Source organism: Pristiophorus japonicus, unplaced genomic scaffold (assembly GCF_044704955.1).
Source record: "Pristiophorus japonicus isolate sPriJap1 unplaced genomic scaffold, sPriJap1.hap1 HAP1_SCAFFOLD_112, whole genome shotgun sequence".
Taxonomy (NCBI): Eukaryota; Metazoa; Chordata; class Chondrichthyes; family Pristiophoridae; genus Pristiophorus; species Pristiophorus japonicus.
The window spans coordinates 1,916,594-1,928,450 of NW_027250777.1; the positions used below are offsets into that span (position 1 = coordinate 1,916,594).

At 47.1% G+C, this 11,857-nt stretch overlaps 2 non-coding genes across 2 annotated transcripts; one reads left to right on the forward strand and one right to left on the reverse strand.

Annotated features, from left to right (window-relative positions):
* Positions 1–1,650: 1,650 nt before the first annotated feature.
* On the reverse strand, positions 1,651–1,723 carry trnav-uac (transfer RNA valine (anticodon UAC)). Its single transcript has one exon. It is a non-coding gene; the product is annotated as a tRNA-Val (tRNA).
* Positions 1,724–7,964: 6,241 nt separating this feature from the next.
* trnaw-cca (transfer RNA tryptophan (anticodon CCA)) lies at positions 7,965–8,036 on the forward strand. Its single transcript has one exon. It is a non-coding gene; the product is annotated as a tRNA-Trp (tRNA).
* Positions 8,037–11,857: the final 3,821 nt, after the last annotated feature.

Genomic DNA, 11,857 nt, shown 5'->3' on the forward strand with positions numbered 1-11,857 from the left:
GTTTGAACATCTTAAACAGATTCACTGGCAGGCTGCTGAACTCAGCACTTTAGCTTGAGTGTTCAGGACAGAACGCGCCCCTGAGCATATATGAGGAAAAAGCTCCAGAAAATATTCTCGGACAGGGAGCTTTCGCTTGTGAGGTGAACGTGTTAAGCGCGACACTGCGGAAACATCTCCACATTCAGCACCATGTCAGACAGAAATGTGAAGCGAGCAGGTGGACTGCAGAATCCCACTTTTAAGGAGTTGGTCGTGGTGTCAAACAAAGAGTTTCACTAAATGATTAAAAATAAGAAATGTCAAAGTCGAACATGCATCTCCAGAAGAGACTGCGATCTGAACACAGCACCTTAAACCACTCCGCCACCCTGAGTATTCAATGCTAGATGTGGCCACCTGCAGATTGATTTTGAACTTTTGTGTCCTGACACATGAAAAAAATGTGGGTAGCAGGCCTGACACCGGGGAAACAGTGAGACAGATCTTGGAGCAAGGGTCTGGTTATTGCCAAACAGCAAAGGAAATATTTTCTGGAAGAACAATGTTGAAAATAATTGCAACCCCAACATGATTAGAACACACAACCTTTCAAGTTGGAGTCAGGCATGCTACCATTGCCTGACAAGGTCCACACATGAAGTCTGAGATGTTCGGCGATATGAAGATTTCACAATACAAGAGGCTTTAAAATCCCCGCCCATTCCCACCAGGTGTCAGAAGCAGCGCTCACCTGCCAGTCACCGTATGTTTTTTTCTTAAACTTTTGTATTGTTTTCACGGGAAAGCATCATTAATTAACCCCTCACCTTCTTTTGCTCAATGAAAGAAATGCTAACTGAGGGAGAGTCGATACATCAATCATTTGTCCTGTGCTTTGGGGAGTGGGCAGGGAAGTGGACCTGAGTCCATGATTGCATCGGCCATGATCGTATTAAATGTCGGAGCAGGCTCGAGGGGCGTATGGTTGACTACTGCTCCTATTTCTTATCTTCTTATGTTCTTATGCATGTTGACCCATTTTACTCACTGTATTTTAGGAGTCTGGTTCAAAATCTTCATTGCTGATGACACCAGGAATCTGGGGCAACTTTTGTCAAATTTAACAGCACCGGTTATTCCGACCGTGCACAGAAAATAGAATCAGTAGTGAAGATAAAATCCTATGGTGCTCATTTTCAGATTCAATGCAGCAGGATTTCAAATAAAGTAAAAGAATGTTACAGTGAAAAGATTTAGAAGTGTTACTTGTATTTGTGTCTTTAATTAAACTTTGTGGCGTCTGACTCCCGTTCATGCCTCTGCTGAATAAGAAAGGAGGGTTTGACGTTGACCAGACTGCACTGCCCCTGATATTTGTGAGCTCATCCTTTATATTCAGTGGTTTCTCGCCCTTTGATGGGCTGCAGTGTGGCGGATATCACGTTGGCCTCACACGCGAAAGGTCCCCGGAGGATCCGTTTTCTCTCACTCAAAGTTACCTATTTATTGGTTAAATAAAGAGCAATTCAGGATTAAGGGAGCCCTTTTGCCAGGAGAATAAATAGCAAATAAAAACAGCAAATTCTGCAAATCTCAGCAAATCAGGCAGCATTTGCCAGGAGGCTCAACTCGCCTCCGATTGTTCCCATTTGGCAAGTTTAAACAAAATGTTTCTGCCTGGGATCGAACCAGGGACCTTTTGCGTGTAAAGCAAACATGATAACCACTACACTACAGAAACCACTGGTGCAACAGCCCCAACAGAGTGGAGTTGACCAGTGAGCTCCCTCTGCTGATCGGGAATGAGGAGGCTCACCTGAAACAACTTCTGTCCCACACTGCAAGTTCTCAATCCTTCTCCTCCACTGCCCTTTACAGAAATGTCACGGATCACCCAGCCACCGTGTTCACTTCCACATCCTCACAGTGGGGCCACAGAGGCTCCTACCGTCTCCCCGCGATCAGTGAACTCACCCAGTTTGTAGAATTTAACCCGGAACACGTGCCCGGCAAAGGGCAGGAGAAGCCAGGTAGTCTGTAAGCTCGGTCTATCACAGAAAGTATTGGTATTCATGGTGCTTACAGCAATTATTAATCGTCTCACAGACCTGAATTATTTTTATGCGATGAATTGATCGAGTATCGTTACCACGTCAGTGCGGCAGATCTTATCCCCTCGACCACCAGGGAACAGTTATGATAGATGTTGATATATATATATATATTTATATAAGAACCTGAATATCAACGGCTAGCTACCTTGACCTCATGGCGAACAGCAGTGCATCTAACTTTGAGTGAAGTAAATTGTTCCACAATGAAACCCATTTCATCTTTTGTTCCCTTTTAAACTCTAGAAACTGAGACAGGGGGAATAAATAGAGAAATAAAAGCACAGGAATATAGACAAGAGGAAGAGAGAAGGGGAAAGATACTGTCCCCACCCAGAACTAATGCAGAAACCCCTCTGCTTCGCTCGGGGTGGCCACCCACAGCTTGGATACACTAACGGGAGAACACCAGCGGCAGGTCGGGGCCATAAAAGGAAAGGCGAGCGGCCCTGGGAGCAGCTTGGAGGTCCCGGGAGACTGCTCCAGGGAGCAGCGCGAGCTGGTGCAGGAGGGTGGCGGCAGCGAAGTGTGATGTCATCAAGGTCCAGGTCAGTGATTGGAGCGTGGGCAGATACAGCAGGAGCGGCGAGATCGGGACGAAGGAGCGGCGAGTGACTGTGGAGGGATGTGATCGGGGCCCAGGGTAGGCATGAGTTCAGGGCCAGGGGCCCAGGGGCAGCACAGACCAGCCCACACTGTGATATGTGTGCACACTGGGTCCGTGCAGCAGAGCTGGTCTCCAGTCGTCTTGTTTAACCCTTGCCACTGGACGAATACTTCGCTCTGTCAAGCCCGTGTGATGGCTGGGGTGCAACGGCCAGCACACGGTAAAAAAATCCACGCACTGGCATCTTCCACCCTTCAACGTACATTTCAGGGCCTGGAATATTGAAACACCTGTGAACTCATCCTATTTTGGCGAGGAAGCAAGTCATCCTCTCTTCGAGGGACTGCCTATGATGATGATGAAAAGGATTTGCTGCAGTCCGCGGGCAGCAGGTGAAGAAAGCGGGCGTGAGAGGGTGAGTGACAGGTGGGCACTGCTTCTGATGCTGTCTGACCCACGGTGGGAGTGGCCGGGGATTTTAAAGCCCTTTCATTGCACCAATGCAGGGTAAATGAAACTGTGTTTCAGGAACCTTCATGTTTCCAAACATGGACAATTTGCACTGGAGACCTCGTGGTGCAAAGGTCGTGTGTCTGACTCCCGATCAGAAAGCTGTTTATTCAAATCATGGTGGGATCATTGTTCTTCAAAAGTTGCAAACTTCTTTGCTGTTTGGCAATAACCTGACACTTGCTCCAATGTTTGTTTCCCTGGTGTCAGGCACAGATATGCCAGATGCCTTCATTTACTTCATGTAACAAGACACAAAAGTTCAAAATTTAAATGAGCTTACAGTCTGGATGGCCGAGCCGTCGAAGGTGCTGCGTTCAGTTTGCAGTCTGCTCTTAAAGCGCGGTTTCAAATCACTTTTCTTATTTTTAGTCATTAAGCAAAACTCATTTGCTTCGCACCACGACCAGCTCCTTAAAAGTGGGATTCAGCAGTTCACCTGCTCGCTTAACATTTCTGTCTGACCGGGTGCTGAAAGTGGCGATGTTTCCGCAGTGTAGCGGTTAACACGTTCGCCTCACACGCGAAAGCTCACCGGGTGGGAATATTTTCTGGAGCTTTCTCCTCATGCATGCTCAGGGCGAGGTTGTTCTCCTGTGAAAGGTCATATGATCAGAAACATGTAAGGATTAGGAGCTGGAGTGGCCATTCGGCCCCTCGAGCCTGGTCCACCATTCAAGAAGATCCTGGCAGTTCTTCGACATCAAGTTTAAACATCTGGGGCTTAGCCAACAGGCGCCTGGCTGCAATCAGTGACAAAAAAGTGAGCTTTAGCAGAAGCACAGCGAGCTCAGTTGATACAGCGTGAGATTTTTAATCTGAGATTCTCGGGTTCGAACACCAAGTTTGTTGATTATTTTTAACTACATTTTATGTTGCATTCACGGGAATACATCGTTAATTAACCGATGATCTTCTTTTGCACAAATAAAGAAATTCTAACTGAAGGAGATTCCATAATTGGATAATTTATCTCTGCTCTGCAAGTTAACTCTTAAACCATAAGCCATTTTACACACTGCTTTCGGGGTCTGGTTCAAAATGTTCATTGCTGGTAACATCAAGAGGAGACTGGGGAAACAGTGAGACTGACTTTAGAGCAAGGGTCTGGTTATTGTGAAACACCAAAGCAAATATACATTCTGGAAGAATAACATCGAAAGGAAATGAGACCCGACACCCAGAAAGAAGTGTTAAGACAGAAGATGAAATGCTGCATCCCTTTCTGCAAAAAATTCCTTTCACAAACATTTCTCTGACCGAAGCTGCACGAAACAAAAATGTTCGTTTCAAAGTCATTAAACTCCCGAATTTCCGCTTCACCAGAATCTCCTGAATCAGATGCCTCTAGTTTTGCCGACACAATCCATGTCCCTTTGCAATGTTCTGCTTCCACCCACACTATGAAATGTGCCGCTAACTTATAGAATCATGGAATGGTTACAGCACGGAAGGCCATTCGGCCCGTCGAGCCCGTGCCGACTCTCAGCGAGTCCCACTCCCCCGCCCTTTTAACGTAGCCCTGCAATTGTTTTTCCTTCAGACACTTATCCAACTCCCGTTTGAAAGATAAGATTGAGTCTGCCTCCAGCACCCTTTCAAGCCGTGCATTCCAGATCCTAACCACTTGCTGCTAAATGGAAATCTCCTGTTGCTATGTGTAAAGTCTGGGAACCACGAGATCAATTCCTGCCACACTCACATACTTCCTAAATATAGCACCGTCTTTCTATTCTCATAAAACCAGCTCCTGAAGTGTAGGCCAGCTGTGTAGGTGAAAGCTCTGGTTATGTTCCTAACATCACTTCAATTGCAGTGTTTCCGTAGTGCAGTGGTTGTCACATTTTCTTCTCCCGCGAATGATCTTTGGTTCGAAACTGGGCGGAAACATTTTGAAAACCCGTTTAATTAAATATTAGAAAAAATGGATTTATTCGTATGAATGTTTCAATATTAACAAAACACAATGTCCCACAGCCTTGTTAAATTTTCTGATATCTATGTTCAGTTCTGTATACACTCAAACTCGACACTTGAACTGAATGCTCATAAAAGTATTAGAGTGGGAACTCACTGGATAACAGCACAGCTGGCAAAGTTTGCAGAATATATTCGTGACACCAAAGCACACAATGACAACCTGGAACTGTGCGGCACAGTCTCCTCGGGGAAAACAGTTGAAGTTCCTGAAAGGGCTTAAACCACCAACTTTTTGGTTAACAACCGAACACGCTAACCCATTGCGCCACAGAGACTGACACAAGTGCATACTGCAAGAAATCCCAAACCAGGGCGTCCGTCAGTTAAAGCTTCAGATTGCTCCGATCAGTTGGAACTTGTCCACTCTCAGTTGCACTTTTCCCAAATAAAGGGTGGGACATTCATTGTGGATGTGTGGAAGCAGTCTGATCCCGCACACTGCAGACACTTCCATGTCACTGCAACCAGCTCTCCCACAACCGGTGTGATTTACCTTCCAGCCTTCTGGTGCCTTGTCTGTGACAAAGTATTCTGATTGTCCCGAAGCATTATTAGGTTTGAATTCATTTTCAGCTCCTGACTGCGGATATTCCTCTAATTAAACGGGAACTAAATGCTTGCAGGGACAGTTGGATTCACCATTTCTTTGCTTGGTGAAATTTCAAAGATTGAACGTGACGCACATCAACCCTAAACCTCGTCACCGACTCGCTAACCGCTACACGCTGCTCCCGTGAGATGGAAGCCCAGTTGCTGTTTCAAGCTTGAATCCAGGTACAAGCAGAACTCATTCAAAGAAAGTCCAAGTCCCTGAGGCATCCGATTATTTGCACCAAACTCCTTTGTAAAGAGTTGAGGTTCGTGTGGGGTGATTTGGGCACATCTTTCCCCATACTACAACACTTCAAACATAACTCAACGGCTGTAAAGCGCTTTGGGGCGTCATGAGTTCCTGAAAGGCACTGCAGAAATGCAAGTCTTCCTTTGCAAAATTTCTATGCAATTTCAAAACTCGCCGGCAAAATAATGGACTCGTCCAGGATTGGAACCCAGGACGTCTCACAAATTTCATTTAACTTCGACTCATCTAAAGTCACACCTTTAGATCAATGAACCAACTGCTTGACAATCATAACGGTAATGTATAGCCATTATAAAAGCAAGTTTTTGTGTGTGGCTGCTCTTGATTAGAGAAGCACGTGAGACCGAATCAGTGACTTTGCTTTTTCGACCTCTCTTCTGAAGCGCCGCACGATCCCACTCCGACAGTCAATGAGCTGTTGGGACGTTAGTGTACCCAGGCTGTGGGTGGCCACCCCGAGTGCAGCAGAGGGGTTTCTGCATTAGTTCTGGGTGGGGACAGTATTTCCCCTTCTCTCTTCCTCTTGTCTGTATCCCTGTGCTTTTATTTCTCTATTTATTCCCCCTGTCTCAGTTTCTAGTGTTTATAAGGGAATAAAAGATGAAATGGGTGTCACTGTGCAACAATTTCTCTCGCTCAAAGTTAGATTCACGACCGTTGTGCCATGAGGTCTAGACAGCTTGCCGTTGACATACAGGTTCATATATAAATATATATTTTTATATTTGTACAAATTATCGAACTGTTCCCTGGTTGAGTGGTTAAGATCCCGAGCATTAACCCTTTCCATTCTCAATCAGTTCATCGCAGAAACATAATTGAGGTCTGTGAGAGGATTAATGATTGCTGTAATCGCCGTTAATAACCCCACTACTATCTGTTACAGAATGAGCTTGCACACTCTCCTGCTTCTCCTGCCCTTTGCCGGACACATGTCCCGGGTTTAATTTTACAAACTGGGCGAGTTCGCTGATCGCTGGGAGACGGTAGGAGCCTCTGTGGCCCCACTGTGAGGATGTGGAAGTGAACACGTGACATTTCTGTAAAGGGCAGCGGAGGAGAAGGATTGAGAACTTCCAGTGTGGGACAGAAGTTGTTTCAGGTGAGCCAACACATTCCTGATCCTCCTCTCTTCTTAGGTAATCCCGGAGTCGAGGATGACTTGCTTCCACATTAAAAATCAGTGGTGATCAGCACAGAGGGAGCTCACTGGTCAGCTCCCGTTTGTTGAGGTCACTGTGCCAGAGGTTTCCCTAGTGTCGTGGTTATCATGTTGGCTTTACATATGCAAGGTCACCGGTTCGATGCCGGGCGAGAACATTGTGTTGAAATTTCTGATAGGGGAACAATCGGAGGTGAGTCTTATTTCCTGGCAAATGCTAACTGACCTGCTGAAATTTCCAGCATTTGCTGTTTTTATTTGCTCTTTATTCTCCGAGCAAATGGAATCCCTTATTCCTTAATTGCTCTTTATTTCACCAATAAATAGATAACTTTTAGCGAGAGAAAATGGATCCACTGGGGAACTTTGGCGTGTCGGAATAACCGGTGCTGTTAAATTTGACAAAAGTTGCACCAGATTCCTGGTGTCGCCAGCGATGAGGATTTTGAACAAGACTCCTAAAACACAGTGTGTAAAATGGGATATGGTTGAACAGTTAACATGCAAAGCACAGAACAAATGATTGAAGTATCGACTGTCCCTCAGTCAGCATTTCTTTCATTGTACAAAAGAAGATGACGGGTTAATTAATGATGCTTTCCCGTGAAAACAACACAAAAGTTAAACAAAAACATACGGTGACTGGCAGGTGAGCGCTTCTTCTGATACCTGGTGGGAATGGGCAGGGATTTTAAAGCCCCTTGTATTGCGGAATCTTCATATAGACGAACATCTCACACTCCCTGTGTAGACCTTGTGGCGCAACGGTAGCGAGTCTGACTCCAGATCAGAAGGTTGTGTGTTCAAATCACATCAAGGTCACTGCTCTTTTGGGTAATCCCGGAATTAATATTTTCTTTGCTGTTTGGCAATAACCAGACCCTTGCTCCAAGGTCTGTCTCACTGTTTCCCCGGTGTCAGGGAGAGAAACACCTGTTGCCCTCATTTATTTCTTGTGACAAGACACAAAAGTTCAAAATCAACCTGCAGGTGGCCATATACAGCACTGGATAGTCAGGACAGCCGAGCGGTCTAAGCTGTTGTGTTAATCTGCTCTCAAAGTGTGGGTTTGAATCCCACTTCTAGCACCTTTTATTTTTCGTCATTAAGCAAAACTCATTTGCTTGGCACAACGATCAGCTCCTAAAAAGTGGGATCCTGCAGTTCACCTGCTCGCTCAGCATCTCCGTCTGACCTGGTGCTGAAGGTGGAGATGTTTCCGCAGTGTGGCCGTTCACACGTTCACCTTACTGTCATGTATCTCACACCACTCTACAGTTCTAAGTCATTTTGAACATCTCTTTCAGCCTGGTGTGGGTACCTTCAAAGGGGCTAAAATTAAAATCTACATCACACAGGATGCCAGACCGGTCCATCACAAGGCTAGAGCTGTGCCTTATGTGATGAGGGAAAAGATTGAACACGAACTGGACCTGCCGGAAGGCATTATCTCATCCGTGGAATTTAGCGACTGGTCAAGTCCCATCATCCCCGTCATGAAGCCTGATGGATCCGTACAAATCTGTGGGGATTACAAGTCTACCATAAGCAGAGTCTCCCTGCAGGACCAATACCCGCTGCCCAGAGCAGAGGACCTATTTGCCACGTTGGCTGGAGGAAAACTTTTCTCGAAACGAGATCTTACATCTGCGTATATGACGGAAGAACTGACAGAAGAGTCTCAGCTACTCACCACCATCAACACACATCGAGGCCTTTTTATGTACAATCGATGCCCATTCGGCATCAGGTCGGCAGCTGCTATATTCCAGCGCAACATGGAGAGTCTGCTCAAGTCCATCCTGGGGACGGTTGTGTTTCAAAATAACATACTCATCACGGGCAGGGACACCGACTCCCATCTCCGCAATTTGCAGGAAGTACTAAGTCGATTGGATCGAGTAGGCCTAAGAGTTAAGAAATCCAAGTGTCTGTTTCTCGCGCCTGAGGTTGAATTTTTGGGCAGAAGGATTGCCGCTGATGGAATCTGCCCAACAGAATCAAAAACCGAAACAATTCGTCTGGCAACCAGGCCCTGGAATATCTCGGAACTGCCTGCCTTTCTCGGGCTATTCAATTACTTTGGGAACTTTATGCAGAACTTGAGCACGCTGCTGGAGCCTCTCCACATGCTACTCAGAAAGGGGTGCGATTGGATTTGGGGGGACGCCCAAGAACGCACCTTCAATAAAGAACTCAATCTTCTATGTTCCAACAGTGTTTTAGCCTTTTTTGACCCAGGTAAAAAGTTAGTTCTTACATGTGATGCGTCAGCGTACAGGGTCGGGTGCGTTTTACAGCATGTCAATGATGCGGGTAAATTACAACCCATTGCTTATGCCTCCAGGTCACTTTCGCGGGTGGCGTGCGGGTACGATATGGTTGAGAAGGAGGAGCTTGCGTGCGTGTACGGTGTCAAAAAGATGCACCAATATCTTTTCGTGGCCAATTTCGGGTTAGAAACCAACCATAAACCCCTCACGTCCCCGCTACCTGAGTGCAAGGCAATAAACGCCAAATCCTCGGCACGCATTCAGCGGTGGGCACTCATGCTGGTGTCTTACGACTACACAATAAGGCACAGACCAGGCACAGACAACTGTGCCGATGCACTTAGCAGGCTACCCCTGGCGACCACAGAAGGTTCGGACGAACAGGACTGTGAGATGGTCATGGCAATCAGTGCCTTTGAATCCACAGGTTCGCCCATGATGTCGCACCAAATCAGAGCCTGGACGAAAGATGCGTTTTAACTGGTGACTGGGCAGAGACCCGTGATGCCTGCCCCGAGGAGATCAAACCTTTCCATAGGCGCAGGCATGAACTATCACTACAGGCAGACTGCCTGATGTGGGCAGCCGAGTAGTTATGCCCTTGCGAGGCTGAGAGGCGTTCGTCCGGGAGCTCCACCGCGAGCACCCGGGGATCGTCCTAATGAAGGCCATAACCAGATCCCACGTCTGGTGGCCTAGCATTGACGCGGACTTGGAGCTCTGCATCCGTCGGTGCACCATTTGTGCCCAACTCAGTAATGCCCCCAGGGAGGCCCCCCCTAAGCCCTGGCCCTGGCTCACAAAAACCGTGGTCGCGGGTGCATGTAGACTATGCGGGCCCATTCATGGGCAAAATGTTCCTCGTAGACGTTGATGCATTTTCAAAATGGATCGAGTTCACCATTTTAAACTCGAGCACTACCTCCACCACTGTGGAGAGCCTGAGAACCATGTTTGCAATGCACGGAATTCCTGACATATTGGTCAGTGATAATGGTCCGTGATTCACTAGCGCAGAATTTCAAGAATTTATAGTTGACCACGGCATAAATCACGTTAAGACGGCACCGTTAAAGCCGTCCTCCAATGGCCAGGCGGAGCAAGCAGTGCAGATCATTAAACAAGGCATGCTCAGAATCCAAGGTCCCACGCTTCAGAGCCGCCTGTCGCGACTGCTGCTGGCTTACAGATCTCGTCCACATTCGTTGACTGGGGTTCCCCCCGCGCAACTATTGATGAAATGAACCTTAAAGACCAGGCTCTCGTTAATCCTCCCAGACATGCATGAAATTGTTGAGGCTAAGCGCCGGAAGCTAACTGAGTACCATGACCTAAATTTTAGGGGGAGGTGGAATGAGATAGGGGACAAAGTGCTTGTGCTAAACTATGGCAGGGGTCCCAAATGACGTACAGGGACAGTAACAGGCAAGGAAGGAAACAGGCTACTGGTTGTACAACTGGACAATCGCCAAACCTGCCGGAGGCATGTAGACCAAGTAAAAAGTAGATTCACCAACAATACTGCAGGAAGAGAGGCAGACTACAGTATGGAACTCACACCACACCTGGTGGACAGACAGAGGGAACAACCTGAGGAAAGGGCAGTCTCAACAGACAGCCCAGGCGAGATACCAGCAATCACACTGAAAGAAAAACAGGCACCAAGGCAAACAACTGAACCACAACTAAGACGCTCCACGCGAGTGCGTAGACCACCTGAGAGTCTGAATCTATAAAGACAATAAGACCTTGGGGGAGTTTGATGTCATGTATCTCACACTACTGTATATAACTGTATCTTACCATGCTATACATGACTGTAACTAGATATGACCTGTAACCACAAGCATACGTTACCACCAGAGGTGCACTTGCAGGAGACACTGCATAGCTGTTCCACACAGGTATATAAAGGCAGGTCTCAGGCAAGTGTGGCACTTGAGAGCTGTGAAATAAAGGTGCAGGTCCAGAGTGACCTTGACTTCAGCATGTGCCTCGTCTGAGTCTGTACTGCAGGGCCAGGACTTTACACTTACAAGCGAAAGCTCACCGGGTGGGAATATTTTCTGGAGCTGTCTCCTCATGCATGCTCAGGGGCGAGTTTGTTCTCCTGTGAAAGGTTATAAGATCATAAACATGTAAGGATTCGAAGCCGGAGTAGGCCTTTCGGCCCCTCGAGCCTGGTCCGCAATTCAAGAGGATCCTGTCAGTTCCTCGACAGCAAGTTTAAACATCAGGGGCGGAGCCAACAGGCGCCTGGCTGCAATCAGCGACAAAATGGTGCATTTGGCAGAAGCCCGGCTCGGTCAATCGGTCGAGCATGAGAATCTTAATCTTGGATTCAGGGGTGCGAGCCCCACGTTAATTGTT